The sequence below is a fragment of the Balaenoptera borealis genome (genome assembly GCF_965194805.1).
Source record: "Balaenoptera borealis genome assembly, chromosome: 7".
Taxonomy (NCBI): domain Eukaryota; kingdom Metazoa; phylum Chordata; class Mammalia; order Artiodactyla; family Balaenopteridae; genus Balaenoptera; species Balaenoptera borealis.
Genome location: NC_138864.1, coordinates 50138521 through 50146249, shown reverse-complemented (window position 1 = coordinate 50146249; position 7729 = coordinate 50138521). Strand labels below are relative to the sequence as shown.

The window sequence follows — 7729 nt, the reverse complement described above, 5'->3', positions numbered from 1 at the left end:
TAGGCCATGATCATTTCAAGAAAAAAAAAACCCTAAACCTATTTGGTTATTCTTCCCATGATGATAAATTGAAAACACAATGCCAACATAGACATAAAAATTCAGTAGGAAGAAAAAATCCAAAGTCATATCCATAAAATCTTTGATAAATCAACTTGGATCTCAACATGTTAAAGAATGTAACGTTTGAAGAAGCAAAAAAAGTGCAAAAGTATGCACCCATAGCTTACTTTGTTCTTTCTCATCAAAAGTTCAGAATGATAAAATTATAAGAAAGATTTAAAAGGAAGATTCCTTTTACTTTTCTGTTTGTGAAGGCTAATATATTAAACAAAAACTGGTCAAATGATTACTATAGTCTGTCCAACCATTTTCAGCATTTCAAGTCAGTATATTCTTGAGATTTTTCTCAAGTATGACTCCTTGGTTTAAAATTCCTTCTGGAAAACATGCTACTGAAAAACGTTTCCCTGAATTACATTCTACAGTGCAAAAAAATCTTAGCGATATTATTAAATGTACTGTTTGAAAGTGATTGCCTGTTTAATATTTTAGTATTAGCATATGACTCAGGCAATTATAGAAGTTTAAATTTTTGAAAAATTTATGTTCTTGAAGTATAATAGAAAACTTTAGAAAATATGTTTCTATAGGTTTAATAATAAAATTAAATAATAATGTATTCCTTTACATTAAAAAATCAGCATTTCTTCTTATATAGCAGAAACTCCTTCTGTAAGTTGATTTTTTTATTCTCACTTTCAGCCAAATTTGATTTTAAGTAACTTAATCATTTAACATTGAGTAATATGTGTATTTCATGCCCCTCCTAGTATCTTTCAGTTAACAAAAGTGTCAAATAAACCAGAATTTGTTGTTTATTGCGAGTGACCAGAACTTTAACAGGAAATCCAAGAACCAGAGGGTAATACTTTCCATGTTGTCAGAATTTGGAATTTATGGAATTATGATCAATTTTGAACCACTGAAAAATAATTAACAGTTTCAGACATAGAAAGTGACTCGAAATGAAAAAGACATACAGATATTTTGAGTTAATATGTAGGAATCATACGTGTGTATATGAAAGGATATTATGAGAAAGAAATTTACTGGGGCTTAACTACAACAAAGAGATTTTGAGGAGTCATATGGAAGAACTTCTTGATATACCTTAAAACATTTGCCAAAGAAGAAGATGGAGCCTCCTTTTTGGAGACCTAAGTGAAAATGTAGACTGGATTTTATCTTTCACACTTAAAACCCGTGTGGTGTCAGGAACCCGAACAGATGACCTTTCTGTTCTATCATTCCATTATTTGAAAGGTTTGTGAAATCCCAGCCCTTCAATTGCTTTCTGGGGCTTGTCTCCTGCTAAGTCCCATAAGGTATATTTTCCTCCCAGGCACCAACCTACTTAACGCACAGCAGTCACTGGAGTTGCCAACTCATCAAAAGCAGAGTCTAGTACAGAAACGAAGACCCAACACAGCCATAAATAAATAAATTAAAAAAAAAACAAAAAACAAAACAGAGTCTAGTCCAGCATTAACCTAATTATATGCTGCAACCACTTTCTTGTGCATCTGGGAGTAACTCTTTGGCTTCCAGCCAGCATCTCTGGGATTTGATTTTCAAGTGACATAACCAGTTACTTTAAAATGTTTACCTCCTGAATGCTGGAGATGGAACGTCATCATTACAAAGGAGAAAATTTACAATTGGATCAAAAGCCTCTACTCGTGTTAGCAGGGGCTTTGCCATTGTCCAGAGAGCCCTGGTCTCTGCTTTCTCTAGACTCATATTTTCTAATGATGCAGTATCTTGTTCATTACGATTCACTCTGAGATGAAGTCATTATGTGCCTTGCTCTTTCATTCACAGAGCATTGGTAAGCACTTTAAGGAAATTTTTTTACAAATCTTTAAAATTTCTGGCAAGGAAAATAGGCAGACATCTGGAAAAGAAGCAGCATCACTTATCCCCATCCAAAGTGTATTTTTGCTTCATGTCTATACTTTTTCCAAAAGCTTATATACAATTTCCTCTTAGCCATGAGCCTTTCTTGAGCAAAAGTGTCTGAATAATCTATGGGTTATCTTCCATATCTTAGAGAAGGAACTCTATGTTTCTGTTCCATCCCTGTATTTCAGAGGGCTACAGTGGGGTATAGAGCTGTCCCATGTATTAAATCAATAGCATTTCTTCTCCATCTGTGGCTGTGGAGTTTGGCTACAGTTTTCCCTTCTGGTGGTTTGTAGTCTCTGTCTTCTGATGTGTTCTCCTCGGTAGAGGCTTTATGAGGTGGTTTCCTGAGCTGTTATAAGATTCTTTTCCACACTCATTGACTGGCTGCCTTGATTGATCCTTAGCAGTACCTTCAGAAATTCTGGTGGAAATCTTTTCTTAGTTGAGGTTTTTAGATATTGGCTATATAACGAAATAAGGAGTTCCATATTTCAAAGTAGTGTGTTTGGAAGGGTGCCCAGAGTAAAGAAAGCATTAATAGGCATAAAAAGCTAGCATATGGATGCTATAAGAAGTATATTGGAAAATGTACAAATAGAGTAGTGGAACCTTCCAATCAAAGGGTGTGAGGGGCAGTGAGGAAAATATGTTTTCTCTTATGTTTCTGCCAAAATGTAAGGACAATACAACCTATACAGTAAATTCAGCAGATGCTGGAAACTGCAAAAAAAGAACACTTGTTGCAGCCAGCTTAGTGTAAAATAACATACTATTTATGTCTGAATTTGATTGTAGTTATATTCTCTGTTATTTGATCTATTTTATCTATGTTATTTTATCTATGTTATTTAGTCTATTAAGACCACATTAAATTAATATAATTAGATTCTACTATATTGTTCACACAGAAAAAATAAAAGACTAAGAATTATTTCCTTGGAAAGGCCAATCTAAAAAAGAAGATTTATGATTTGTCCTGAGCTCAATCTGTTGGTAATTGTCTTATGTTCCTATTATGCACCTAGGTATATGTGAGGCATATAAGCGGGGCATAAGGCATAACTTCTTCTTTTCAGGGGTTTGAAAGCTAGCAAAAAATGATAGTTGGCAACATTTTCTTTGTCCACTTTAGGGCAGTTATTTCAAGGTTTTTGATTATGAATTTTTTTGTTATCAAATTCTAAGGAACACTTCTTATCTAGAGTCCTGAATATAAATGTTAATTGAATTGTTTTTATGTGATGCACATAGCTTTTAGGTAAGGGTTGTCATGTGCTTTATAAGACTTAAAGATTCTTCTGATGGCAGGATATCATAACGCACTAACACTTGGAATGATGGCAGGCAGAAATTTTTGTTACTTACAGCTCCAAACTAGAGAAGCCTGCCAGGTAAGGCCAACAGGGGGTTGTACCCAGGGGAAGAGTTACAGCAAACTGGAGCTGTAAGAGGCAGATTAGGTATGGCTAGCAGTGTGGGGTTAGCAAGATTTCTCAGGTTCCCTGAAGATCGGCTAACCTGAATGATTTTGTGGGATCCTAGGCCTAGAGGCTCTCTCCAGTCTCTTACCTAGCCTTGGAGTGATTAGGGCTGATACACTGTGGCTTGGAGTGTGAGAGCCCAGTAAGGGAAGTGGTCAGTTGGATACGAACTTGGTTAGCTGCTCAAGAAAAAAAATTGATCGACCTCAAATCAGGGCCTCAAAACTGGGTCAAGACAGCACAGTTAAAAAAACCCAAAAAACTATACTACATAATGATACAAACTCTAAAAATATTCTTTATAATTTTTTAGGCATTCATTCATTCATACTTGCAATAAATATTTAATGAATGCACGTTAGGTGTTGACACCATGATGAACACGGAGAAAATAAAGATGGATCAGAGACTTTCAGTTCAGTAAGAGACAAAACAATGACAATGTTGTAGTCATTGTAAAAGAGTCATAACATAGGTGCTACTGGAACACAAATGTGGTTGTCAGTTTGACAGTACTGACCACTCAGGAAAAGCTTCCAGACATAGGACGCATCATGAAGAAAGATACAGAAGCAAGATACAATAGGCAGGAATCTTAGAAAAAGCCTAGTATTAACAAACTTTATAAATAAGTAAAAAAAAAAGGCCCAGAAAGATAAAGAGACTTGATTCATGTCACAGATATAGCAAAAACCCAGTATTCACCTGTATATTCTCTTGCATGGTCAATATCAATTTTGTTTAATCACACATCACACATATTTGACCATCTGGACATGATATATGAGCGTTGTAATAATCTGGCTGGAAGGACTTATCATAGTATAGAATAGACTTAGAATTCTGTTCTTCCAAGATAGATGCACAGTCTCTTCCACTGGACGAGTAAACATCTGGACCCTTATCTGGTCCGGGAACCTTAGACCAGAGCATTATGGTGGCTATAATTGGGGTTGAGTTTTGCATGATGCAAACACAAAGAGTAAAATAAAGGTGGAGTGTCATGTGGAGACATAAATGAGTTCTCAAAATGTTAAATGTTAAACCCAAAGGAAAAGGCAGGAAGCAGATTTAAGGTTTAGTGATACATAGGAAGAGCGTGCTGGATCCTGGAATCCAGCCTAGAGACACACCCAGAGCAAGGGATGGGAGGAAGGTTGTAATGAATGTTGGTGATTTAATCTGTGGGTAAGGAGGGAGCCCTTAGGGACACAATGTGTTGGTGATGGAGTTTTATAAAATCAAGCCTTTCTGTTTGTATTTTATGACAAAATAACTCTATACTGGAGGAAATATATTGGGATAGTTGATTTTTATGTAGTAGTAAACTAGATTATACATTTTCATTTTAATATTAAAGAAATTTACTATATTACATTGATTCAGAACCCATATAGAATTAAGCCAACAACACAGAGTCAAAGAAACATATAAAATGTTTCAGATGTACCCACCAATTACATGAAATAGTTAACCTCGTGCATTATGATCCCTTTGTCTTTCACTGAAAATGCAGACTGTAACTTTGCAATACTTGCACCCTAAATGCATAAACTGCATTTCTCAACCAGCCCTTGAACCTTCTGAAATGCAGGCCTCAAAACTTAACTTATCCAACTCAAACTGACTTTACCATTATTCTCCTGTTCAAATTTCCCCTTATTGCCTAAACTGTGTCTCTTTACAGTTGGTTTATCTAAATCATGATTGAAACAAGGTACAATTATTGAATTTAGTTGTACGTCTCTCAGGACACACATAAATAGATTTTACTCTCAACCTGATCTCTCCCACTGCAACTTCACTACCATTTTCATGGCACTGGCTTGTGGACAGCTGTCCTTGGAATGTCCTGTACTCTGACATTGACTAATTACTTCATAGTTTTGCCATTGAATATGTTTCTGCACCTCCCATAATATTCTTATACAGGTATTATACACACAGATGGATTTTACTTCATTATTCTATCTGATAACCTCTGTCTTCTGTCAAGCTTAGCCTGTTACATCTGCTGTGATAACTGACACATTTGGACTCATTTCTACCATTTTTATTTTACTTTATTTCTACCACCATTATTTACCGTTCTTAATGTGTCACTTTTCTGTTTCCATTTTTCTTGTATTTTACTTCTTTGGCATACTGATTGTTTCTTCCTTTTAATCTCCCTTTGACTAGAAATACTTTGAAATTTTATCCCATATATTTAACTTAACAGTTTTCTAAAGTTATTCAATATCTCAAGCCCCTACCAAATAATACAAGGTACTTAGAACGCTTTAATTCTGATCTCTCCTTTACTGATTTATATGTTACTGTTATATAGACTATTATTTGTATATCTTGTTAAATATATAATTAGACTATACTGTTATTATATAGACAATATATATTTCAGTTTACTTATGGATTTACTTGTTTCTTTGCCCATTATTCCTTTTTGCCTCTCAGGTCCTTTTTCCTCTTCCTTAAGTATATCTGATAAAAATTCCTTTATTGCAGATCTATGGATGTAAACTCTTATTTGAACATTTATTCATTTTGGTTTCTATTTTCTTTTTCATTTTCTTTTTATTATTTTTATTGTTATTGTTTTTGCTGATTTATTTCATTTGTCCCTAAAAATTTCTTAGTTTTCTTATGAGCCCAGTAATGAATGAAAAGTATGTGTGTTTTCACTGATTTAAAATCTCATTGTTTTATTTCCAGAGGGCTATTCAGATATTCAGACCACATGCTTCAGAGGAAGGTTATCACAGAATGCATTGGTTTGGATGACTAGTAGGATAACAGGGAGAAGGCTATTTATGGATCTGAAGTGAGAACTGGAGAGGGAAGTCCACACAGGAGACTGAGAGGTCAAGGAGCAAGTGCCTCAAAAGGGATGGGGATTTGGGAGAAAAATCTGGATGTTTTTATACTATAATGAGGAGTTTGATTCAAGGTCACTGGTACTGGCACATCAAGACTGACTTGTCACTGACTCGATTAATAATCAAGCTAGTATGTTACAGTGTTTTAAAAATAAATGGAGTTCTATAACTTTTGTTAACATAAGCATGCAACTAGTAGCCCTCTTAGTATTAATCCCTTTAATTTTTAAAGACTCTACTTGGAAAATAGACACAATGGTCATGGCTTACTAAGGACACACCAGAATTCTAGCCTCCCTGAAACACCCAGAGTAAAAGTGTATTTGTGTGTGTGTGTGTGTGTGTGTGTGTGTGTGTCTTTAAAAATCCCTTTCCATCTGGCTTAAATGCCTTCTTTCAGATCTGTTACATCTGGTCACCACTTTGACCCAGGGATGGAATTGAAAAGTTACCCCACCATCTGGCAGTCTTTCTAGACTTGCTCCTGACATGAGATTTCAGAGCAGCTCATACTGCAGCACCGTGGAACTCTGAGGCTGCCAGTTTTCAGCTTAACTTATTACTCAAAATGTTTCTCATAACTCATCTCAGCACAGTCCTTTACACTAATCATGCAAATGAGTGTTCTCTCTTCTATAATTCAAGTGACTTAAAGGAAGGCGTACTGTTTTACTTGCTTTTTTTCCTCCCTCTGTATCCAGTAGAACTTAGCATGGTGTTTTGCAAAGACACATTGAATGAGTAATCAAGTTAATAACTTGATTCCCATTTTCTGAAAATAGCCCTTATACCCTTTCTCTTAGCCATGTTTCTTGTCCTCTGAGCCTCCAATTAAAAGACAACTCCTAACCAATAGTAGGCTCTGGTACTTACCGTCTGAAAGATGTATCTGAAATGTGCTTTTTGTCAGGTGTGGCAGTGCAAATGCAAATATGATAGTCTCCCTTTTTTGTAAATAAGTTGAGTGCCATGTAAGTGTAGTTTCATTACATTCGATTTAATTTTACTTTTACAGAGTATAGTAGATTTACGTAACTATCATTTTCCTTTAAAGTATTATAAAGAGCACACTCTGCCAGAGTATCAAATTTATAATGAACCAGGGATATCAAAACAATTAATTGCTTAGTTGCTAAAATCACTCACTTGCAACAAAAAACATTATTTCTGCTGTGAAAACAGAAACGACAAAAACACAGTTGGGTTTTGGGGTGGCATTTTTTTTTTTGGTCAAAAACACTTAATTCATAATACAAGCCTTACTGACCAGAGAAGCAAAAAAAGAGAGAAAAACAAAGATAATTTAGCTGGAGTAAAAGAAAACAGCTATTTGTTTTCAATTATTTTGAAATATTCAAATATTTTTAACTGGTGAATTTTATCTTATCTATTCGGAGCAATGTA

At 35.0% G+C, this 7729-nt stretch overlaps 1 long non-coding RNA gene across 1 annotated transcript; it reads right to left on the bottom strand.

Annotated features, from left to right (window-relative positions):
* Positions 1 to 1156: 1156 nt before the first annotated feature.
* LOC309632010 lies at positions 1157 to 1609 on the bottom strand. Its single transcript, XR_014246698.1, has 2 exons — positions 1521 to 1609; positions 1157 to 1447 (listed from the first exon to the last, which is right to left on the bottom strand). It is a non-coding gene; the product is annotated as an uncharacterized lncRNA (long non-coding RNA).
* Between the last annotated feature and the right edge of the window lie 6120 nt (positions 1610 to 7729).